A 26,686-nucleotide genomic window follows, 5' to 3' on the forward strand; every position below is an offset into this window, starting at 1 on the left:
CTAGGAGTGGTTCATTAGATAGTCTCCTGCAAGGTTATACTTTCTTATTTCTCAACAATATGAAGTGTCCAGAATAGTCAAATATAGAGAGACAGAAAGTAGATTATTTATTGCCAGGGACTGCAGAAGGGAAAATGAGTATGACTGCTAAGAGGGATAGGGCATATTTTGGGTGTGATGAAAAAGGTCTGCAATTAGATATCAGTGATAGAATATGCTAAAATCCATTAAATTCTTTACTTTAAAGAGTAAGTTTCATGTTATGTATCAATAAAAATGAAATTAAAAATCAAACCTAGAATATATCAAGCTGCTAGACATGTAAATTAGATATCAGCCAAATGCAATGCAATTTTGCAAAAGAAAATAATATGCTTGAGGCACTTAGTATTCACAATATTCAACATGAAAACATAACTTACTAGCCATGGAAAGAAGCAAAAAATATGATCCATAAGTCAATAGAAACTGAGCCAAAAATTACAGAGATGCTGGAGTAAGCAGCATAGGATATTAACATAGCTATTACAAACATTATTAAAATGTAATGGGAAACTTGAAGAGAGAATTGGAAAATATTAAACATGATAATTCTAGACTGAAAATTATAATATCTGAAAGAAAAAAATTCACTATATGGATTCAATTACAAATTAGACATTTGAGAATAAAATATCAGTGAACTTGGTATAATAGAAATTATACAAACTGAAGAAAAGAAAATAAAGATTTTAAAAATTGATATAAATTAATATTACTTTTGTGAGGTATGAGGTAATATTAATCAATTAAACATGCATTTATTTGAAGCATCAACAGAAAAAAATTGCAAAAGGAAGAATAAAATTAAGTGTAAGTGGCGCCCAACGTGGGGCAAGGCAACCCCACCACAGCACAACGTGGGGCAAGGCAACTCCACCACAGCCTCACTCCATAACCTGGCGGCACCCCCCCTTCTCACCTTGGGACTTCTCTCGTGCAACATTGCTGCTACCTGAGCCTTGGCTACCTCATATGATCCACGGCGGTCTGGGAGAATCGCTGGATGGCTTTCTCCTTCCATGTCGGGGGCTTATACCGACCCGCTATGATTAAGAGGAGCCTTGGATTTCTCGGGAGCGCACGCTTGCACGTCTGAAGTAATCCTACCACAGCCCTACGCCCTCCTCTCTTCTCACCTTGAGACTTCTCTCGTGCAACATTGCTGCTACCTGAGCCTTGGCTACCTCATACAATCCACGGCGGTCTGGGAGAATCGCTGGATGGCTTTCTCCTTCCATGTCAGGGGCTTATACCGACCCGCTATGATTAAGAGGAGCCTTGGATTTCTCGGGAGCACGCACTTGCACGTCTGAAGTAACCCTACCATAGCCCTACACTCTCCTCTCTTATCACCCCTATCTTTTCGCTCTGCATTGCTGCTCCTGAACCTTGGTGACCTCATATGATCCACAGCAGTCTGGGAGAATCGCTGGATGGCTTTCTCCTTCCATGTCGGGGGCTTATACCGACCCGCTATGATTAAGAGGCGCCAATAAAACTCTCAGGAGCGCGTGCCTGAGCACCTCCACCCCTGCCTTCACCTCTGCCTCCTCCCCTCTGCGCTTGCTCCCCTTTGCCTTGCTCCACTGCTCGTCGTCCCACCCTCCCCTCGTCAGGGCCTTCTCTTGGCCCGCGACCACCGTCGGAGTCCCATCGGCTCTGACCCCTCGTCTCACCGCGCACCTCGGCTCCCATCGCCGCGCTGTCAAGGTAAGGGCCCCTTTTCTTATCGGCTCCAAAAGGCCATTAGTAATGGGTAACATCCTATCTGCTAAGCAAGCCCCACAAGTTCGGGCCCTCACCGGTCTCCCAGACACTCACCGGTGTAAGATCTCTTTCAAACAGTTTCAAGTATATTGGGACCTTCTTCTCCCCTTTAATCCGTGGCTTACCACATGTCAGCTTTGGGACCCGGGCACCTATACTTGCCTTATAGATAGGGTCACTTTTGCTGTGGAGCAGGAAGGTAAAAGATTCCCTCCTGGCTTATTACAGGCAACATGAAGTCCAGAAGAAATCTTGAAGGGTATAATCTATGATATGCTATATAAAAAAGGATTTAAAAGCAGCTATACCAGAAAGTAAGAATTATGAGTCAACTGTAAATAAATAATATATTTCTGTTAATGTGTTGTAATTGTTCTGTGTTTGTCTGTCTGTTCGTTCAATGTCAACATATATTGTGATACCTCCAGATGGTAAATATAAATTACTAGAAATCTTTAAAAGAGCTCTATTCAAATGGCCAAAAATTAAATAAGCGCTTATATTAATACTTAAGTTTATTATATTAATACATAAGCTTAAATGTTAATAAGATATCTACAATTAAAAAAATTGTAAGTCTTAATTAACAAAATTAACTGTACGTCTTCATAAAAAGTTGTTCTTGCCTAGATTAAAATGAATAACTTATTTTTCTTCACAGGATAATATAAAGAATGTAAAACTTATATGAATATTAAAAAGGTTAAAAGTTTGTAAAAATGCTAACTGAAATGTAATAAGTTTTGCAAAAAGACGTATTTTGTCCTAAAGTAGGATGGCTAATTTTTCATAAACTCTTGAAACTTAATTTGCATGTGGCAAGTGTAAAAGGTATTGTGATAACTTTACGTAAGGGAATGTGTTCTGTAAAGATAAAATTTATCTTCAATAGTCTATATGGTTATAAATAATAAAAGGTTTAATAAAGCATTGTTTACATTAAGGTATTAAATGGCTAATTCCAAAAGGTCATTCTTAAATATATATATAAAACTGAATTGATGATAATAATAATAAAAGGTAATTTTATAACAGGAAAGATTAACAGCAACCAAGCTCCCCTGCCAACTTGCTTTTAGGAAACGGTTTCTAATATTGCATGCTACTAAGTATTTAAAGAAAAGTTATTCTTAAGGAAACAGAAGATGATTTTGTCTTTGCAGCCATTGTCTATTTAGCAACACCGCTCGCTATCGGCCTAGCCACTGTTGCGCCGGACGATTGGAACCTTAAACAAAGACTCCTCCTCACTGTCATCTTCCTATCTATCGTTACTATATTTACTGCCCTCATTCTCCTTCGTTTATAAAGCAGTCTCCTACAAACCACAAAGCTTCTGTCTTAAACATACCATTCTCAACCCTATCCTCTAAATGATCTTCTCACTTCCCCCACAGCCTTTAATACTTTATTTCTTCCTCATAACCTTTGCTTTCTTGATAATATTTTCCGCCATCTGTCTAGCCGCTACCGCCCCAGAAGATTGGAACCTCGGCCAACGAATTCTACTCTCCATCGCCTTTCTGTTTATTATCCTCTTTTATGCTTTACTCCTTATCTTCCTCCCATAATGACTTCACCAAGCCTCCTCTTGTCCAAAACCATCACCCTTCTTTTCCTCACACTCCCCATTGCACTCACCAACCCCAGCCATCAGCCTTTTAATTGGACAGTAAGCCTCTGGCAGGAAAAAGTAATCCTCTCCTACAATGTCTTCACTGCCAAGGAGAGATCAACTACCTGCAACACGCTGTCATCCTGGACTTTTAACAACAGATGGACCTTATAGCTGCCGAGATCAACAAGAATTGGACATTGGCCACCCTTGCTTGCAACGGCAAGATACCGCCCCCTAAATTGTACATTTACATCCCCGTCATACTCACCTCCCTCTTCAGCCCCGCTTCCCTCATTGCTTACTGCCTCTTGGGCACCGGCTACTTGTTGCTGCTGCCATCCTGGCCCTTATTTGAAAAGAAGGGGGAAATGCGGTCACCCCTCGGGCTGAAGTGTGGCTTGCTGGCCTGGCGGGGGAGCAGCCGCGGCAGGCCAAGCCGCTGCCCCCATAATAGGGTGGCTGGTCGGACTCACCACCACCCCTGAAGGAAGCTCGGCATGGGCGCAGAGTGCCCTCGGGTCTCCCCTTCTCGGCAGCCATGCTTCTGCAGCCGCCCCTCCTCCTGGATGGCGCCACACGATGCCTGTGGGGCGGCACCCTTCTTCTTCTTTCTCCCTGCGCAGGCGCAGGGCGGAAAATTCCAGTCTGCCCTTTTCCCCTCCCCCGACAGCAGCAACAGCCAGGCGTGGGCGGAAAAATCCAGTCTGCCCTTTTCCCTTCCCCCGACAGCAGCAACAGCCAGGCGTGGGCGGGAAACTCAAGTCTGCCCTCCACCCCAGCAACAGCAGCCACCAATCCCTAAACCCTGCCCCTTCCCCCAGCAACAGCGACAGCCAATCCCTAACCACCACCCCTCCCCCGTCCAGTACCACCCACTGACCTTTCGCCGGCAACCAATCAGAACAGGGCGTGGCTTCGACCAATCAGCCTTCCCCAGCCCCTATAAAACTGTTGCCTCTCCCTCAATAAAGTGGACTTGCGTGTTTACCTTGTCTCCGTGGTAGTTCTTCTGCTGTGCGCCCTCCAGTCCTGAGAGCCCCCGACAAGGGCCTGGCCTCCCTTGTCCCCAGTTCATTGCCTGCTTCTCCGGGCGACCCCTTCATCGCCGGCTTCGCCAGGCGACCCCGTCAGCCGAACCGCACAACCCCTTGTGAGACCGATCCCTCGTCTGCTGCCGGACTGACCCCTCATCCCAAGTGGGACCGACCCTTCGTCCCAAGTGGGACCGACCCCTCGTCCAGAGCTGGACCGACCCCTCATCCGCAGCCAGACCCCACCTCTACCGACCGAGCAAGCCACCGCATGTAAGTAAGTAATGATCAATTTCCTCCAAATTAAAAGGAGTAAAACATAAATCCAGATACCCAAGAAGCTCATCTAACACTCAGCAGAAAATAAAATAAAATCCAACCTAGACTCATTGTGGGGAGCCACCTGGAGCTACGTGCATTTGCGGTCTCCAGCAACATGGCGGTTTTCATAACTACGCCTACTCCACCCCTGTGCTTCCGCCTTCTTCTTCCCTTTTCCCCAGTTTCCCAGGCAAAAAGTGTCGTGCCTGCGCAACAAGATGTTGAACCCATGACCAGCATTAAAGGGTGTAACAGCATTTTATTGCCTTATATGGAAGAGCCACTTCATCAGCCTATCACCTCCTGCTAATACCCTCCCCTTAGTATATATTCTGATGCTCTGCCCTCAATCAACAGAGACTTGATCAGAATCCTGTCTTGTCTCCATTTCTCTCACCTCTTGTCCCCCAATTCCCACTCCCTCTTTCAGGTGCCGGTTCTTTTGACCTGCAGGCCAGGTCAATTGGTGCCCAGACACAGGGACCTGAAAACGAGGGATCCAGTGAGGAATGCTGACAGACAGTCCGGCCGGACCAAGTGTAATGTTCAGAAATCAAAAAGGAGAATCAAAGAGTAATAAGAGGATGCCGCGAGGGAACCTGCCTCCTGGTTGCGAAGCCTCGGTAAGTGATCGGCGAATATGGGACAAGCAATGAGTGAGCACGAACTTTTTATTAAGAGCCTCAGAGAGGCATTAAAGGTGAGAGAAATAAGGGTTAAATTTAAGGAGCTAATAGAATTCTTTAGATTTTTGAGAGAAGTCTGTCCGTGGCTTCCTCAGGAAGGGACCATAAATGAAAGGTGGTGGAGTAGAGTTGGGGACGCTCTACAAGACTTTTATAGAACCTTTGGCCCTGAGAGAGTTCCCATAACCGCTGTTTTCTACTGGAATGCTATCAATGACCTTTTCGCAATCCGCCACACCAACGTCCAACGTATTGGCTGCACAAGTAGTTGCTAAAGGCGAGGAACTCCTAGCACAGGACAGGTCTAAATTCCCCCCGACAAAAAGTCCTGCTAAATACCACCCCCCCGACTCAGACTCGGTGTCTATTAAAATAAATAGCGATGATGACAGTGCCCCTTCCCCTTGCAAAAATAATATCTCTAAGGGAAGAGCGGGCCCTAATCAGAGGAGGAGAGTTATTAGTAAACCAAACCTTAATGCCCCGTGTACGGATTCTGATAACTCCAACCCTGAGGCTGAAGAACACTCTGTTGGTTTCTGCCCACCCCCATATGTACCCCCCGCTTCCGCTCCTGCTAGCCTAGACCCCAATGCAGATCTACAGTTATGGCTCTCTCTTTTAAAAGAGAGAAAGGATCTACAATCTCAATGCGCAACTCTGCAGCGTCAGCTCAACTTAACCCCTCCTCTAAAAAATCCCCTAACTGCCAACTTCCGCAAACCACCCCTTTTTTCATTCCCTGTTACCGAGAGGCCTGGGAGCTCTAATGAGGCTGGTGAGGGGAGCAAGGCTGCTGTTGAAGCAGAGCCTGAGCGCATCTATAACCCTTTCCCTTTCAAAACCTTGAAGGAGCTTAAGTCCGCGGTCACCACCTATGGCCCTACTGCTACATACACCCTCTCTCTGTTAGAACACATTGCTGATGGGTGGCTCACCCCCCATGACTGGCACACCCTTGCCCACTCCGCTCTCAGTGCAGGAGTTTATCTCCTCTGGAAGTCAGAATATTGTGAGCTTTGCAAAGAAACCGCACAGCGGAATCTCAGAACCGAGAATGGGTGGACCGAGGACATGCTTCTCGGCGCAGGAGATTTTAAGCAGAACTCAAATCAGTTGCATTATGATGCTGGACTTTTCGAACAAGTCCGTGCTGCAGCCCTTAAGGCCTGGAAAAGACTGCCTACCAAGAGACAATCCCTTACCTCCTTAACTTCTATCCATCAGGGCCCCAAGGAACTATTCTCCGACTTTGTAGGTAGGCTTTGCACACCGCAGCTGAGAGAATGTTTGGTGATGCAAATACTGATGCTGACTATGTAAAACAACTTGCCTTTGAAAATGCTAATGCAGCCTGCCAAGCAGCTATTCAACCTTAAAGAAAAAGGGAAAATCTCTCTGGCTACATTAAGCTTTTCTCAGACATAGGTGCCACAAAGCAGCAGGGCCTGGCTATAGCTACCGCCATAAGAGAGGCCACCTCTGAACAGGCCCAAGCCTTTGCCGTGGCCTTGAGAGAAGTGCTTCCATCCCCGGTGCCCCATGCACCTAGGGCCTGTTTCTCTTGCAGCAACCCTGACCATCTAGCCAGAGATTGTCATTGTCGCCCCCCTGCTAGCCAAAAGCCATCCCCCCTCCCAACTCCTGCCCCCATTGCCACAGGGGCAGACACTGGGCTAATGAATGCAAATCAAGAACCGATTCTTCAGGTCGCCCACTCCCTCCTTATCAGGGAAACAGGAGAAGGGGCCAGCCCCAGGCCCTGACAAACAATCAGACTTATGGGGCAATCAGCTTTGTTCCCTCCAGCAGCAATCCATTTACACCTCTGTAGAGCCACCTCAGGGAACGCAGGATTGGACCTCTGTACCTTCTCCCACACAGTACTAACACTGCCTATGGGAGTTCAAGCCCTGCCTACAGGCGTGTTTGGCCCACTACCAAAAGGTATTTTTGGCCTAAAAATCAGACGAGGAAGTTCCCTTACCAGTGGCCTCCAGATTTCTCCTGGGGTCATTGATAATGATTTCACTGGTGAGATAAAGGTAATGGCTTCAGCCCCACAAAGTATTATCTCCTTCCCTGAAGGGCAACAGATGCTCAGTTATTAATCCTCCCTCTAGTACAAACTGACAATGCAGTAAAAGGTGGTGACCATAGAGATAAGGGATTTGGTTCTTCTGATGTATTTTGGGCTCAAGCCATTTCACCCAGCAAACCAATGTTGTCTCTACTCTTAGATGGAAAAAATTTTACCAGACTCATAGACACAGGGGCAGATGTAACTGTTATAAAAAAGAAAGACTGGCCCCAATCCTGGCCCCTTGTCCTAATGCTTACACATTTGACTGGCATAGGGCAGACTACTAACCCCAAAAGAAGTTCAAAACTGGTTACCTGGAGAGACAGCGAGGGCAAACAAGGTTCATGCAGCCTTATGTCATAGCTAACCTCCCATCAACCTCTGGGGGCGGGACATACTTTCCCAGATGCAACTTATCATGTGCAGTCCCAACAGCATGATTACAACTCAAACGCTCTCACAAGGCTTCAAGCCAGGTAAGGGCTTAGGAAAATTTGAATCAGGCATCCCCCAGCCTTTATTGATAAAGGGACAATGTAATAGGAGAGGCTTAGGAAATTTAGCCTAGGGGTCGTTGATCTTCCTGTATCCCATGCAGACCAAATCACCTGGCTTTCAGATGAACCTGTATGGGTTGATCAATGGACTTTATCCTCAGACAAGCTACAGGCTGCCCAGCGGTTAGTGCAGGAACAGCTAGTGGCAGGACATATTACAGAAAGTGACTCTCCCTGGAATACTCCTATTTTTGTCCTTAAAAAGAAATCTGGAAAATGGCGATTATTGCAAGACTTAAGAGCAGTAAACAAAACAATGATACCTATGGGAGCCTTGCAGCCTGGTCTTCCAACCCCTGTAGCCATCCCCTTTGGATATTATAAAATTATCATAGATCTAAAAGATTGTTTCTTTACTATCCCATTACACCCAGTGGATCAAAAACACTTTGCATTTAGCCTCCCCTCTGTGAATTTCAAAGAACCTATGAGGAGATATCACTGGAAGGTTTTACCCCAAGGCATGACAAACAGCCCTGTCAAAAATTTGTGGCTACCGCCATAAGAGAAGTAAGGGCAATGTGGAAAGACCTTTATGTTATTCACTACATGGATGACATTTTAATGGCTGATAAAAAGGAACAAGATGTCCTAACATGTTACCATGATATGAAAACAGCCTTAAAGGCACACGGGCTTCAAATTGCCCCTGATAAAGTACAATTACAAGACCCTTATACCTACCTGGATTTCATATGGCAGGAAATAATATAACCCCCAAGGCCAAGGTATAGTCGAAAGAGCACATCTGTCTCTAAAAAAATCATAGAAAAAATAAAAAAGGGGGAGTGGTACCCTGTCAAAGGATCCCCCAAAAATCTATTATCCCACTCTCTCTTTATTCTAAATTTTTTAAGCTTAGATCAAAAAGGACATTCTGCGGCTGACTGCTTCTGGCACCCTAATACCAGCACAAAACATGCCACTGTCCTATGGAAAGACCCTATGGATAATGCCTGGCATGGACCCGATCCCATCCTAATATGGGGCAGAGGATCAGTTTGCATCTATTCCAAAGAACTAGATGCAGCCAGGTGGCTGCTGGAATGATTGGTAAAACAAATAGATAATAACAACCTATCCAGGGTAGAGAATTCTCCCTGAGATGAACTCTTTGTTTTCTTACAGGAGAGCAACCAATGTGAAAACCCATGCGGCTGTACAGCCCACCTGGAACCCTTCTGTGACGCTGGAACTCCGAGACTTTAGTACAACCTAAGAGTGTATCGGCCAATGCTGCACACCACATCCGCCAGCGCCAGCTGCTTGCGACTGAAGAGCCCATCCTTGCTACAGCCCCCTCATGTTTCTCTCTCCCCCTCTTGCTTTCACCTCCCCAAACCTCCATTATGAAACCGCAGTAAGAGAATGCTGTGCATACCGCACCTCCCTCTGGCCTCCACACATTATAACCAAAATGGGAGCACCCTGACTGCTGGCAGCGGTTCTCAAATACATATGAACCCTGTCAGGTTCTGAGGTGATAAACTGGATAGCCAATGACAGGCAACTGGGCGTGATCGGTTCCAAGGCAGAGCCACCTAAGACAGAGACACAGCCTTTCGCCGCTGTTGCATTCTCCATGACAGGTAAGGCAATCCGCCTAACCGTTTGCATGCCCTGACCTAAGACAGGCACAGTTCCCCCCAAACTCAGGGTGCTTCATAAAATATAATAAAGAAGGGGGACCTGTGGGGAGCCGCCCGGAGCTACATGCATTTGTGGTCTCCAGCAACATGGTGGTTTTCATAAGTACGCCTACTCCACCCCTGTGCTTCCGCCTTCTTCTTCCCCTTTCCCCAGTTTCCAGGGCAAAAAGTGTCGCACCTGCGCAATAAGATGTTGAACCCATGACCAGCATTAAAGGGTGTAACAGCATTTTATTGCCTTATATGGAAGAGCCACTTCATCAGCCTATCACCCCCTGCTAATACCCTCCCCTTAGTATATATTCTGATGCTCTGCCCTCAATAAACGGAGACTTGATCAGAATCCTGTCTTGTCTCCGTTTCTCTCGCCTCTTGTCCTCCAATTCCCACTCCCTCTTTCAGGTGCCGGTTCGTTTGACCTGTGAGCCAGGTCACTCATGATAGTCAAACTTTTAAAATTAAAGATAAGGAGAAAAGTATAAATTACCTAGAGAGGAGAAAGCACATATTATCTTATAGAGAACAACAATAAAGACAATGGCTTACATCATCACAAACAATCCAAGCCAGAAAATAATGGTCTGATATTGTATAGGAAAAAAAACTCTATCAATCTGGAATTCTATATCAAGTAAAGTCATCCTTTAAATACGAAGGACACCTCAGCAAACTAAAGTTAAGAGAAGACAATTTCAACTAACTAAAGTTGACAGACTTTTGTCACTCACTGTATTAGTCAGCCAAAGGGGTTCTGATGCAAAATACCAGAAACCTGTTGCTTTTATAAAGGGTATTTATTTGGGGTAGAAGCTTACAGTTACCAGGCCATAAAGCATAACTTACTTCCCTCACCAAAGTCTGTTGCCACATATAGGAGCAAGATGGCTACTGATGTCTGCAAAGGGTCAGGCTTCCTCTTCCTCTTAAGACTCCATGGTTCCAGTTTCTTCCAATATCAACTCTAGGCTTGGATAATTCTTGTCTCTCTCCAGGGGCTCATTTCTGTCTGGGCTCAGCTGCTCTGGTCACTCCAAAAGGCCAGCTGTAAACTATCAGGCAAATGACTTCTCTCTCTTCCTCGGGGTCTCTTCTGTGTCTAATGAGCCTTTCCTCACTTATCTGCTTCACTGTGTGTTTACTTCCTGGGACTCCAACATTAAAACTCCAACTCTCTTCTCAGCCTTATAGTTTTGTCTGTGAGTGTCTGCCCAACAAGGGACAGCAAATATCAAAATAGTTAGATGTTTCATTTAAAGGGTATTTATTGTTTAAAGTAAAAATAATAATAGTGAATTAGGGGAGGTTATCTAGTGTTTCAAAATGAAATATTAAAAAATAGCATTAAGGTTAAGACTGAATAATGATAAACACATCATTGCAAGTTTTGTACATTGCCCATGAAATTATATACTATTAATTCAAGAAAGACTGTGAAAAGTTAAAGGTTCATATTTTAGTATAATAAAGCAATAGCTTCACCCTCTAAAAAATAGCTAAAACTAATAGAAGAAGTAATTTATAGAACAAGTTGATAAAAAAATCAAAGACATAGAAGTTTTGATGAATTCTTCCAACTATAGAACCCTACACTAAAGAATTATAGAATATAATTTTTTAATAAGAGGATGTGGCACATTCACCAAGATAGAACATAGCTTGTGTCTTATAACAATGTAATTAATTCTAAAAGATTGAAATCATACAGAGTATATTCCCTCATAATAGGAGAGTAAGTTAGACATGAATAAAAAGATTTATAGGAAATTCCTAAATACACTAATTTTATCAACAAATAGGTGAAAGAAAATTCACAAAAATATAGAAAGCATTTTGATCTGAAAGAGAATAAAATTACAAGATAACAAAATTTGGGGGACACGGTTAGTGCAAACACAAATTATCAATATCTGGAATGAAAAAAAAGAGATAGCATGACAGATTGTATAGATTTTAAAAGCTTAATAAGTTAATACTATAAATGACTTTTCGCAAAAAAAAAAAATTGAAAGTTTAGAATAAGAAGACAAATTTCTTTTGAAAAAACACCCTACCAAAATTCTCATTAGCCCTATCTTTAAGGCTAATTTGTAGCTTAAAACATCCCCACAAAGAAAATTCTTAGCCTAGCTGGTTTCAATGGTAAATTGTAGTAAACATTTATGGAGAAAGTAATATCAATCTAATACAATTTTTGTCTTCAAAAAATGGAGAAGGAGGGGACACTAGGTAACTCCTTTATTGAGACCAGCATAAGACTACTGCCTAAACCTGCCAAGGAAAATAGAAGAAATGAAAATTATGCAAATAAAAAAATATTAGCAAACATAACACAGCAACACAAAAGCTAATATATCATGACCAAATAAAATTTATCTGAGCAATGAAAGATGTGTTTAACACTTAAAAGTCTATTAAGTGTAATTAATCTCATTGAAACAGTGAATGCTATCACTTTAAATTTATTTAAAAAATGGAAAATTGCTGACCTCTATTCAAGTTGTTTTCTTAGAAGGATGATGTTAACTAACTTCTATTTTATTAATAGTAAATCTAAGGTAGTGGTTGCCTTAGGGAAGGGATGGGGGGATTTATCCAAATAATTTCTACCCTCTGGCCTTAAAGATATTTTAATACAGAAAGGGTTCCTTTTGGTTTTTTGGTATAGTTTCCCAACTGAATGTTTCTAATTGGTAGAATTTTGACATATGCCAATCAGGTTGAATGGTGGAGTAGGTAGGGAATAAAATTATAAATCAATAAACAATGTGCAAAGTTGTCGATCTCTTTTCTTTTCTCATGATCCCTTTCCCTAGAACCAAGACTTTCATATTGTCTGCCTTTTGGAAAGGTCAGTTCTCACAAAAGTTCTACTCTTCAACACATGTCCTGGTAGGCTCTGACACATCACATTGCCATCCTCTTCTGTCTAAACATATTTAAATATCCAAAGTGAAATATCCTGGCAACCCACTTTAAAGAAATTAATTTGAGTCATTAAGAATTTTTCCAAACTGCAGTCCCATCATGTTGCAGAGTCTTGAATGCATTTTAAACATCTGGGTATTATCACTCTTGTTTATCTACTATTTTAAAAGACAATTCTTGTCATCAAATGAATTATGACATGCAACAACATGTCCATATTAAGAATCTAAGAGCTTTTATCTGTATATGATTTATTTTAAAATTCTGTATGCCTGTTGTTCCTGTGTCTACTTTATTTTCTTTTGCATTGGCTATTTGATGTTCTTAATATATTCAGAATTCTAGTCAATAAGCAATTTCACAGTACCTTCTTATGAGACTATTTTCCCTTGTTCTACTTTTAAATTTGTTTTAAATGGGAACAGCTCACATAATTTAATGTATTCTTTACTTGCTATACCTAAATGGGATTGATAATTATTATTACCCTCATATAGTACTTTAGGAATAATAAAGAGCAATAATTTCTATTAGCCCATGTCCCATGATATTTTTGAAGATACATATCAGAGTTGACTTAAATGAAAATTGAAACCTTATCTGATTATAACGCTGTGAACAATGGTTTGATTTGGTGTCTAGATGTGATCTATAACTTTCTGTGCCAGAGATTTCATCACTTGGAATTATTTCTTCTCTCTTAGGCCTGTACAGTGCATACTGGGTTCTTAAATATGTGTAATACAGTAGTGCTTTTGAATTAGAAATTTTCTCTCAGTGGAATTCCTCTTCATCATTGTGGCCTCCTATATATAATGAACTCCAGTTATACATATTTTCAAACATTTAAAACATTAATAATATTCTTCAAAAAGTGAATTCCTAACTAGAGTATAGAGCAATGAAAGTAAATATGAAGAATACCATTTGTAAGGAGTAATAGTAGTTGAAAGAAAAGCAATCAATAATATCAGTGTAGTGCATGCTCAAATCCTAGCATTGTATTTTCTGATAGTTCTAATGGGATGCATTTCTTAATATAAAGCAAAATTGTTCAGCATTCACCATAGAAATCACTGCCATAATTTTGTTGAAGTACTAAAAATAAACGTGGAACTCAAAGTCATCATGGTTTTTAGAAATGCTCTGGGAAATTATGCCTCACTTAATAAAGTCATAAACTCAGGTAATAAACAGTGCTAATAAGAATCAAGCAAAAGACAATCCACGATCCTAACTACAGCTCTAATTTCATTTATTTCTGGCACCAGGTAAAGATTAGGTAGAGAAAGATTTAGACAGAATAAGAAAAGGAAGACATGACTCATATATGGTAGGGGTTATATTTGCCAGAATTCTTTGGGTGTGTCCCTCTCACAACTATTTTTAAAAGTTTGACATTATACTTTCGTTTTTATGTATAATCAATACAAAATTCTTTTTTTTTTTTTTTTTTTTAGCCTTTGATTCTTATCCTGCTTAACTACCTCAATTATATCCTCAATGCAAAGTTCAAGTGTTGGGGCAACATTTCTACAACTTGCTCTCAAAAACTCAGAAAATTAAGTGCAAATATTTGTGAACATGTGAAGATGAGAATGTGGAAATGCTGCTATATAATAGGCTTCTTCCATGACTACTTTAAAGGGTAGAATGGTAATAAGTATATGATTATGAGACTTTTTCACTTGGCACATTATATCTACTAAGACCTGCCACTTAGTTATATGAGGTTTACCTTCAGGATGTAGAATGTTCTCTGATGCTCTTATCTTTAGGATGCATGTGTTACTGAAATCTCTGACTCAGGAATAAAGCATAGAAAATAAATTCTTGTATTATTTTCCTTGGGAACAAACTATATTATTTTCCCCTGTGATACAAGCATCATAATCCTAATTAGATTCACTTAATAGTAGGGGAGGGAAATATATGTACCAGATAAGTCAGTATCAATTTACATTCCTACTGTAATTTAGCCAATATATCCAGGTACAATTTATGGAAAAGTAACTGTGCAATGTGACCTACATACACCTTTGCTTGACTATATTTCAAGTGGATCAATTTTTTGTTGCTGTTGTTATCTACAGTGTAAGAACAGAGAGAGTTTTTGTTTTCAATTTTTATTATATACAACTGAACTTTTCATGTAGTAATGGTGATGCCACTGATAGCAGAAAGCCTAATAGATTATAAATGGATCCTCTGAGTCTTTATATTTTTATAAACATTCCATGACATCACAGGAATATTTATCAACACTGATGACTCCAATATGCAAACAATTCATTCATCCATTCATGTATTCAATAAATACTTGTTTAATTCTTCTTATATGCCAGAGATTCTTCTAGGCACAAGGGATTTGGTGATAAGCAAAACAGAAAAACATTAAGTAAAATTCCTGCCTTTTATGGAGTTTATATATGAATAGGGTATAAATAAGAATAAATAAACAATTGAATGAAATATACAGTATATAACATGATGATAAAAGTGATAGACATTGAAAATAAAACAGCAGAAGGGAAGACAATACATAACAGAAGTGAAGTTTGCTATTTTAAACAGAGTGGTTAGGGAAGGTTTTACTGTTAAGGTGTCATTTCACTGCAGGAGGAGGGGTAACCCATCCAACTGTTCGGACAAAGCTTTCCTGTGCAAAAGACTTACAGCTCAGGAGTATTCTTGGCCTATGAACAATCAAATAAGGCAGTGAAGCTAGAAAAGAGTGAGAGAGAAGGAGAAAATTGCTGAGGTTCCAGAGGAAGAGAGGGGTTAGATCATCTAGTAATTTAAAGAACTCTGGTTTTAACTCGGAAGGAAATGGAAAGCTACTGAAAGGTTTTGAAAATTGACGTGCTCTTTCCCTGGCTGCTAATTTGACTATAGATTTTATGGGCCAGAAAGAGGGGAAAGGGGGAGGCTGCTTGAGAGGCTAGGCTGTAATGGAGGAGCGAGGCAGTGGTGGAGTGGATTAGCCGAGCACCTACCAGCTATTGCAAACATTGGTAACATAAACTCCACATCAATTCCCCCATGTAGAAAATCAGTGGACTAGATATGATGGTCTATTAAACTGCTTTGAGATTTCTGTAGTAGTAGCCCCAGCGAATCAGAATAAAAAAATAAGTGCAATAAGGCAAGCAAAATATTATCACATATGCCAAGATGCTTACTACTACTCCTTTTTCAAACACTTGTGTTTGTACTCACAAAGCTGCCCTGGAGTTGAGTGTTATTACAGTCACAACAAAAGACAGATGGCATACTTAATTTAGTATAATATGAAGATGATTTATAAATAAAGGGACTAATTACAGACATGTACGCAGGGACTAGGAGACCCACAAGGAAAAGTGCAGAAATCTGGGCTAGCAGCCATGGAGCAGTGAGTACAAAGTGTAAGAGGAGAAGAATTCATTGGAATTTAAATTAGAAAGGAGAGTCCTCTGGAACAGGGTTCTTTAAAAAGTAGTAATGACCCATTATGGAAAAAATGCGAGCGTAGGGTTTCCGCACAAGAGTGGAACCCAGGTAAAAAATCTTCCAATCTAACTCTCTTCCCTTATTCTTCTCTCCCTTTAATCTCCTGCTGGGGTTCTCAGTGGACTGAAACAGTGGGGAGCCAGAGGTCCCAGAAGCTGATATAATCCATAAAGTTTACCCTTCCAGGAAAGAGACCTCAGCAAAAGAAAGACCAAGCGTTGTCCTGAGGGCGGGGGGCCGGGGACTGGAATATACCTGGCCCAAAAGGCAATGAGTACTGCCTTGGTTTATTTATTCATTTATTCATGCATTTACTCACTTACTGAAGAAAGAATCATTGAATGCTTCCAATGTGCCAAAATTAGTTATAGATATTAGGCATATGGTGACAGTTTGGAGAGAAATGTTTTTTGACAATGTAAAGAAAGAAAACCCCTAACTTTATCCTAGTCTATATTGTAACCCACTAATTATTGCACATACTAGAAATAAGAAATTTTATCCTATTGGAGCTAGTATAGTTTTAATTTCATTAATTTCTCCTAATGGGGTGGATTCTGGACTCTTTCTGGAAATGAAAGGAATGCCAAGTAAGATTCACGAGCTCAAGTAGGCATGAGACATCCTGGAACTCTACAGGTGTTCTGAACACACAGAGGCAGAACGTGGTCAGTTAGGGTGCAAGCCATTATCGTGTGCCAATTTTTATTAAAATTCTACCCACACAAATCCAACTGACAGACTAAGGGTCATTTCCACTGATTTAGATACAAATTAAAGATGTAATATGACTAATTTAAAAATACAAGTCCAATCAGATCACTCCTCGTTCACAACACCCCAGTGGCTTGGCAGATTATTAAGAAGCAAAGCAAAAGTGCATATTTTTATCTATGAGGACCAAAGCAACTGTGCTGTCCCCAGCCTTGCTATGTGTCCATCCTCATCTCCACCTGTACTGCATCCCCACTTCTCAATCTGCCCCTTTGCTATTCCCGGAACAAAGTCAAGCAACTCAAGGTTTTCTATTATTTTTCTCCCCAGACATCTACAGAACAAACTCCAACACATCCTCATTTTCTCCTCATCCGCCACTTTCCCAGGATGGCCTTTTCTCACCACCTGATGTAGTCATAACTTCTCACTCCCCTCTAGCACCACCAAGATTTTCTCTAATCCATTTCCCTGCTTTGTTTGTCTAAATAGCATTTATCACTATTAGGACATTGTACATTTTACTTATTCATTTCTTCACAGTCTTTTCACGCCAACTAAACTTTATGTTCTACAGGGGTCGGAATTTTTGTCTGTTTTGTTCATGGTTTTATCTCCAGGGCTTAGAGGATAGACTGACGCATGGTAGATGCTCTATACAATTTGTAGTGTAACTGCAAATTGGTACTTTAAAGTTTGGGGTAGTAAACTTAAAGATATGGGTGACCAGGTAGTAATTTCACAACGCAGTAAAGTTTCACTTTAAAAATTAGGAACATACAAGGAGGTTCTCGGAAATGTCTGGCCATATAAGTGATTTCCTACCCCACAACTAATAATACTGGAATAAAGGTCTCTTAGAAAATAAAAGATTGAAACGCACAGAGATTCAATGGTAAATGAAAGTAGAAGCTTTCCTGCTCATAAAAAGGGAATATTTAATTGCCTTTCCCATAAATAACGACAAAATAAGAATGAAACTCGCAGAACAAAGCATTATGAAAGACAATGGGAATTTCATACAAATTATCCAGTTAAACAACATGGTGCCAAGGAAATCTTAGGTAATATAATGGAAAAGTGGGTTGCAGCTTGTTTTAAAAGCTGCCAGATTAGGAATAACACACACAGAAAAGGTATGTTGATTTCTTTTCCCAATTTATCCATGCACATAAAGTAACTACATGTCTAATTTTCAAAAAATATTTAAATATATATAAATAATACAATAAGAATCATCTGGAGTGAGCTTTTTGCAGGATTTTTTTGTCCCATTGAAAGTTCAAACGTTGCTTTTGAATGCATTATTTCTTGATGAGATCCTTTTCATAACTCAATGAGATGGGCAAAAATGCAAGAATTACTTACTTTATTTCACAAGGTCATAAAATGTAGCTTCAGAGAGGGATGGTTTACTTGATCATGGGCACACTTTTAGAAAGTGAAAAACTGAGACTTAAATTTAGGTCTGATTTTTAACCAATATTTATTCTCCAAGATCCTAATACATGCATATAGATAATGTCTTCTAACATATAGTGAAAACAAATGCTCACGTGCAATATACAGTGGTGATAAAGATCATGATTTCTTTAGGTATCTGTATTGTGCCTTACTCTGCATTAAGCAAAGTAATTAATAGATTCTTGATTTGCATGAATATGTCATCAGAACATAGGAACACTATAAATATAAACTTCATTTTGGATTTAATCTTGGAACTATGTAGCATTAATTGATTTTATGCAACTCTTTCAGAACCTATGGAAGAAACATAAACTCATATTAGAGCTGATAATAGTGAAGGCAGTGAGCTGTTGGAAATAGTCAAATGTGTTCAATCTCAGGAAAGCAAATATATATTCACGGAAATGTACTGTATTTTGATCTGGGCAGTATTTGAAATGGTGTGTTCACTGTTAAAATTTTTCAAGCAGTATACATAAAATCTGTGTTTGTTACTGAAAACAATCTGTAATTCAAATGGTGTTTGTATGTGTGTGTATGAGCACTTATATAACAGGCATCGGCAAACTACTGTTCTTGGTCTGATCCATCACCTGATTTTGTAAATAAAGTTTTATTGTAACACAGCCCCACCAAATCTCTAGGGTTACTTTCTCACTACAACTGCTGAGCTGAGTAGTTGTGACATAGAACTTAAAGGTCTGTAACACCTAAAGCAGAAAAGTTTGCAGACCTTGGGTGTATTGTATTTATTATATATATTGTGGAGGAGACAAGTCAGCAAGTTGCTGTAGCAGTGTCAGTGAGTCTAGAAATTTAAAAAAATATGAAAGTAAAGGAGTGGGAAATGCCTGCAATATAATAAATCATGAAAGATAATTATCCTCTGATTTGGAGTGTTTCTCTTTGTGGGCTCTCTTTTTTTTTTTTTTTTTAATTTTTTTATTTTTTATTGACTTTGTAATAATATTACATTAAAAATATATATGTGAGGTCCCATTCAACCCCACCCCCCCACCCCCCCTCTCCCCCCCCCCAACAACACTCGTTCCCATCATCATGACACATCCATTGGATTTGGTAAGTACATCTTTGGGCACCTCTGCACCTCATATACATTGGTTCACATCATGGCCCATACTCTCCTCTATTCCATCATGTAGGCCCTGTGAGGATTTACAATGTCCGGTGATTACCTCTGAAGCACCATCCAGGGCAGCTCCATGTCCCGAAGACGCCTCCACCTCTCATCTCTTCCTGCCTTTCCCCATACCCTTTGTCCATTATGTCCACTTTTCCCAATCCAATGCCACCTCTTCTATGTGGACACTGGATTGGTTGTGTCCATTGCACCTTTATGTCAAGAGGAGGCTCAGATTCCACCTGGATGCTGGATGCAATCCTCCCATTTTCAGTTGTAATCACTCTAGGCTCCATGGTGTGGTGGTTGTCCTTCTTCACCTCCATCTTAGCTGAGTGTGGTAAGTCCAATAAATCAGATTGTAGGTGCTGGAGTCTGTTGAGGCTCAGGATCTGGCTATCACATTGTCAGTCCAGAGATTCAAATCCCCTAAATATATCTTAAACCCCAACATTAACTGCACCTCCAGCACATTAGCATGAAAGTCTTATGAAGGGAGATCCCATCTGAGTCCAGATTCATCACACATAAACACCATTTCCAAAGAGGGGCCATCTGCCCTGGTAGTTAACCCCATCGGCCATGACCATAACTCCCATGGGTCTCTTTAGCCCTCAAAGGAACCAATATCTGGGGGTTGTATCTGCTTTATCTGTCTCTCTGACTCTGCTCAGTTGTGCATGAGGGCAAACCTTCTGCCAGCCTCCAGACTCTTTTTTAGAAACTCGTAGCCATATAAACTCATTTCTCCTTTCCATTTCCCCCTTACTTTAGGTCAAACAGCATTTTAAAGTCATGGTATTTTATGTAGACATGGATATTCTGCTGATCCGCATTGAACCTTCCGTATAAGGTCATTTTCCAGTTGCATCATCAGTTGGTAGTTGATAGTGGTCCCTCGTTGCCAGGGAGGCTCATCCCCGGGTGTCATGTCCCACGCTGGGGGGAAGGCATTGCATTTACATGCTGAGTTTGGCTTCGAGACTGGCCACATTTGAGTAACATGAAGGCTGACAGAAGGAAATTCCCAGGCACAAAGTTGCTCTAGGCCTTGTTATTATTTTGGGTTTATCAGCTCACAAGCATAGTCATTAGTATCAGGGGCTCACTGTTGAACCCTCACTCCCTCCCGGTCCCCACCACTGTACCTGGGAGACTGTCGCTGCTCCCCTAGGGACCACGACAGAGCACCACTGGCCAGGAACCCAGTACCCCCCCTACTGTGGTTTTTAATTGTTGCCACTATGAGTATATCCAAACATTACCATGCACCCTGGACATATGTTCTGTACAGCTCCCTGTCAGTCATATATCATCTGTCATTGGTATCCCATACCAGTATCCCTCCATTGCCATTGTTGAAACACTCTGTGATCCAGAACTCCCCGAAATTTGAAGCCCAATATAATGTCATGGTCCCTTACTAGGGGATGGCATATAGCGATGAGTTTAAAGGATAGATAAAGAACTTGGATAAAGTTAGATAAAGAACTTAGATAAAGAATGTTGACTTGAAAAAATTCCACATCCTATTTTTTTCTTTCCCCCCCCCCCCCCCCCCCCCCTAATTATTCAGCTTTTCTTCACAGGAGTCCTAGACCACAGCAATGTATATATATAATATACAGCACTCCCACACATCCACCAGAAAACCTTTTCCCTTCCACAGTGATACTCTTACGCCCTATTCATATCATATTTACTTAAAGTGATGTACAGAGTCTGAGACATTAGCTTTCTAACAAGGTGACATCTGTGTTTACATTATGGTGCATACTTTAGGATACACAGTTCTTTACATTTTTAGTTATCCTATGTTTTACATTATGGTTTACATTATCAGTCTGTCATCTCCTATATGTTATGGTGTAATATTACATGTTTTATATCCATCCTTGTGTACTCTCAAGAAACTCCTCTCTTACCCCCCATTTACTTTGGTTCCACACATTTAACGTCCATTTTCCCTTCCACCTTGGTGCCCTCAGTGATAGCCAACCTCCGTTTCCTGAGGAGCCACTTCCAGAGATAGATGGAATAGTGTTCAGGGCCTAACTTGCTCAACTGCCCCAATGCCCTGGGAGCCACCCTTTCTCTCGAGGGATACAGTTCCCTCTATTGGATGGAATTAGTCCTCCCCAGGATGTGGGTCCACCCCCACTCTCACTACTTGGGTTTCTACCCCATGGTGTCACCCACTCTGGCAGAATGAGCATTTAGACATTCCCCAGGAGCCCGTCCTGCATCAGACCCTCCCCTCCGAGCATTCTAAACAGGTAACCCTCTTTATTATATTTTGATATGATTTTCTCGGCATTTTACTCTCCACCAACACCTGACCCTCTCCTGGTTCGTATGCTACCCCTCCCTCCCCCCACTTTTGGGCAACGTTACCCACCCGTCCCTCCCCAGCCACCCTCAAACCCGCAAAGCCCCAAGCAAAGGCAACCCCTTGCCCCCCTTTTATCTCTTCTTTGTGTTCATACTTACCACCATCTCGTCTTAAATTCCACCCCTGCAGACATCGGCTCATATCCTTCCTCCACCCTCCGATTTCCTGCAAGCCTATCGTTCAGTCTCTTGCTATCTAGGGCAGCTTGTTTATTTCATATCATTGAGGTCATGTAGTATTTGTCCTTCAATGTCTGGGTTGCTTCACTCAACATAAGGTTCTCAAGATTCATCCATGTTATCACATGTGTTTGTAGTGTGTTTGTTCTTACAGCCGAGTAGTATTCCATTGTGTGTATATACCACATTTTATTGATCCACTCGTCTGTTGATGGGCATTTGGGTTGATTCCAACTTTTGGCAATAGTGAACAATGCTGCTATGAACATTGGTGTACATATATTGGTTTGTGTTCTTGTTTTCAGTTCTGCTGGGTATATTCCCAGCAGTGGTATTGCTGGGTCATATGGCAAATCTATGGCTAGTTTTTTGAGAAATCGCCATACTGTTCTCCAGAATGGTTGGATCCTTCTGCATTCCCACCAGCAGTGGATGAGTGTTCCCCTTCCTTCACATCCTCTCCAGCACTTGTATTCTTCTGTTTTTTTCATAGCTGCCAATCTTATGGGTGTAAGATGGTATCTCATTGTGGTTTTGATTTGCATTTCCCTGATAGCTAGAGATTTGGAACATTTTTTCATGTGCTTTCTTGCCATTTGTATTTCTTCTTCGGAGAAGTGTCTGTTTAAGTCTTTTTCCCATTTTTTAAATGGATTGTTTATCTTTTTATTTTCAAGATGTAGGAGTTCTTTATATATGCAAGTTATAAGTTTCTTATCAGATATCTGATTGCCAAATATTTTCTCCCACTGTGTGGGCTCCCTTTTTACTTTCTTGACAAACTCCTTTGAGGTGCAGAAGGCTTTAATTTTGAGGAAGTCCCATTTATCTATTAGTTCTTTTGCTGCTCGTGCTTTTGGTGAGATATTCATAAATCCATTACCTATTACAAGGTCCTGTAGATGTTTCCCTACACTGCTTTCTAAGGTTTTTATGGTCTTGGCTTTTATATTTAGGTCTTTGATCCATCTTGAGTTGATCTTTGTATAAGGTGTGAGATGGTAATCCTCTTTCATTCTTCTACATATGGCTATCCAGTTCTCCAGACACCATTTGTTGAATAGGCCACTCTCTCCCAGTTGAGAGGGTTTGGTGGCTTTATCGAATATTATGTGGTTGTATATGTGAGGTTCTATATCAGAGCTTTCAATTCGATTCCATTGGTCTATATGTCTCTCCTTATGCCAATACCATGCTGTTTTCACCACCGTAGCTTTATAGTATGTTTTGAAGTCAGGTAGTGTGATTCCTCCAATTTCGTTTTTCTTTTTCAGTATGTCTTTGGCTATTCGGGGTCTCTTTCCTTTCCAAATAAATTTCATAGTTAGTTTTTCTAGTTCCTTAAAGAAGGCTGCATTGATTTTTATTGGGATTGCATTGAATGTGTAGATCAATTTTGGTAGGATAGACATCTTAATAATGTTCAGTCTTCCTATCCATGAACAAGGAATAGTCTTCCATTTATTTAGGTCTTCTTTGATTTCCTTGAACAATCTTGTATAGTTCTCAGTGTATAAGTTCTTTACCTCTTTAGTTAAATTTATTCCTAAGTATTTGATTTTTTTATTTACTATTGTGAATGGTATTTGTTTCTTGATTTCCTCCTGATCTTGCTCATTATTGGTGTACAGAAATGCTACTGATTTTTGCGCATTGATCTTATAACCTGCGACTTTACTAAACTCATTTATGAGTTCTAGAATCTTCGTTGTAGATCTCTCAGGGTTTTCTATGTATAGGATCATGTCATCTGCAAATAATGAAATTTTGACTTCTTCCTTTCCAATTTGAATGCCTTTTATTTCTGGTTCTTGCCTCAGTGCTCGAGCAAGTACTTCTAAGACAATGTTAAATAGGAGCGGCGACAGTGGGCATCCTTGTCTTGTTCCTGAGTTTAGAGGGAAGGAGTCTAGGATTTCTCCATTGTAAACAATATTGGCTTTAGGTTTTTCATATATACTCTTTATCATGTTCAAAAAATTTCCTTGTATTCCAATCATTTGGAGTGTTTTTATCAAGAAAGGGTGCTGTATTTTGTCAAATGCTTTTTCTGCATCAATAGATATAATCATGTGATTTTTTTCCTTCAATCTGTTTATATGGTGTATTACGTTGATTGATTTTCTTATGTTGAACCATCCTTGCATACCTGGGATGAATCCCACTTGGTCGTGGTGTATAATTCGTTTAATGTGTTGTTGAATACGATTAGCAAGTATTTTGTTAAGTATTTTTGCGTCTAGGTTCATTAGAGAAATTGGTCTGTAATTTTCCTTTCTTGTGATGTCTTTGTTTGGCTTTGGTACTAGGGTAATGTTGGCATCATAGAAGGAGTTGGGTAATGTTCTTTCTGTTTCGATGGTTTGGAATAGTTTCAGCAGGATTGGTGTCAGTTCTTTCCGGAATGTTTTATAGAATTCACCTGTGAAGCCATCTGGCCCTGGGCTCTTCTTAGTTGGGAGATTTTTAATAACTGATTCTATCTCTCTGCTTGTGATTGGTTTGTTAAGATCATCAATTTCTTCTTTTGTCAATATGGGCTGTTTATGTGTTCCTAGGAATTTGTCCATTTCCTCTAGATTGTCGTTTTTGTTGGAATATAGTTTTTCAAAATATCCTCTTATGATAGTCTTTATTTCTGTGGGGTCAGTGGTGATATCGCCTTTCTCATTTCTTATTTTGTGTATTTGCATCTTCTCTCTTTTTTTCTTTGTTAGTGTTGCTAAAGGTTTGTCAATTTTGTTAATCTTCTCAAAAAACCAGCTCTTGGTCTTGTTTATCTGTTCAAGTGCTTTCTTATTTTCTATTTCATTTAGTTCTGCTCTTATCTTTGTTATTTCCTTCCTTCTTCTTCCTGTTGGGTTACTTTGTTGTTGTTTTTCTAATTCCTTCAAATGTGCAGTTAGTTCTTCAATTTTTGCTCTTTCTTCTTTTTTGATATATGAATTTATGGCTATAAACTTCCCTCTCAGTACTGCTTTTGCTGCATCCCATAAATTTTGGTATGTTGTGTTATCATTATCATTTGTTTCAAGGTAGTCATTGATTTCTTTTGAGATTTCCTCTTTGACCCACTGTTTTTCTAAGAGTGTGTTGTTTAATTTCCAAATCGTGGTGTGAAATCTGGGCTTCTTTCCCTTGCAAATCTCCAGCTTGACTCCACTGTGGTCAGAGATAATGTTTTGTATGATTTCAATCTTTCTGAATTCGTTCAGCCTTTCTTTGTGGCCTAGCATATGATCTATCTTGGAGAATGATCCATGTGCGCTTGAGAAAAATGTATATCCTGCTGTGTTTGGGTGTAGCGATCTATATATGTCTATTAGATCGAGCTCCTCTAATATACTATTCAGATGTTTTGTTTCTTTGGTGATTCTCTTTTGAGATGTTCTGTCCAGAGTTGATAGTGGTGTATTAAAATCCCCCACTATAATTGTAGATGTATCTATTCTTTCACTTAGTTTTTCCAGCGTTTGCCTGACGTATTTAGAGGCACCCTTGTTAGGGGCATAGATATTTATGATTGTTCGATCTTCTTGACAGATTTTCCCTTTGACTAAAATGTAGTATCCTTCTTTGTCTCTCACAATTGTTTCACATTTAAAGTCTATTTTGTCTGATATTAATATAGCTACTCCTGCCTTTTTTTGGTTATTGTTAGCTTGTATGATTGTTTTCCAGCCTTTCACTTTCAATCTCCATGCGTCTCTGGGTCTAAGATGTGTCTCTTGTAGACAGCATATGGATGGGTCATGTTTCCTTATCCAGTGTCCCAGTCTGAATCTTTTGATAGGTGAGTTTAATCCATTGACATTCAGTGTTATTACTATCAAGGAATTATTTGTGTTAGCCATATTTTGATTGGATTTGTGTTTGTCATATTTTGTTTGTATATTTTTTTTTGTCTTTTTTGTTGTTGTTGTTGGTCTTATACTCTCCTCCAACTTTGCCTTTCCTGTTTTTTCCTTTCTTCCTGCAGAACTCCCTTTAGAATTTTTTGAAGGGGAGGTTTCTTGTTGGTATACTCTTTCAGTTTCTGTTTGTCTGCGAATATTTTGAACTCTCCATCATGTTTGAATGCTAGTTTAGCTGGATAGAGTATTCTTGGTTGGAAATTTTTTTCCTTTAGTACCTTGACTATATCATACCACTGTCTTCTTGCCTCCATGGTTTCAGAAGAGAAATCAGCACTTAATCTAATTGAGCTTCCCTTGTATGTGATGGTTTTCTTTTCTCTTGCTGCTTTTAGGATTTTCTCTTTGTCTTGAGCATTGGATAATTTGACAAGTATATGTCTTGGGGTGGGCCTGTTGGGGTTTATGACTTGTGGAGTGCGCTGTGCTTCTTGGATATGTACATCTGTCTCCTTCAGTAGATTTGGGAAGTTTTCAGCCATTATTTCCTGCAACACTCTTTCTGACCCCTTTCCCTTCTCTTCACCTTCTGGAATGCCTATAATACGTATGTTTGAGCGTTTTGCATTGTCATTCAGGTCCCTAAATCCTAATTGGATTTTTTCTATCTTCTTATTGACCCCTTCTACTATCTGTTTGATTTCTGATGTACTGTCTTCCACATCACTAATTCTCTGCTCTGTCTCTTCTAGTCTGCTGATATTTGCT

This window comes from Dasypus novemcinctus, chromosome 9 (genome assembly GCF_030445035.2).
Source record: "Dasypus novemcinctus isolate mDasNov1 chromosome 9, mDasNov1.1.hap2, whole genome shotgun sequence".
Lineage (NCBI taxonomy): Eukaryota > Metazoa > Chordata > Mammalia > Cingulata > Dasypodidae > Dasypus > Dasypus novemcinctus.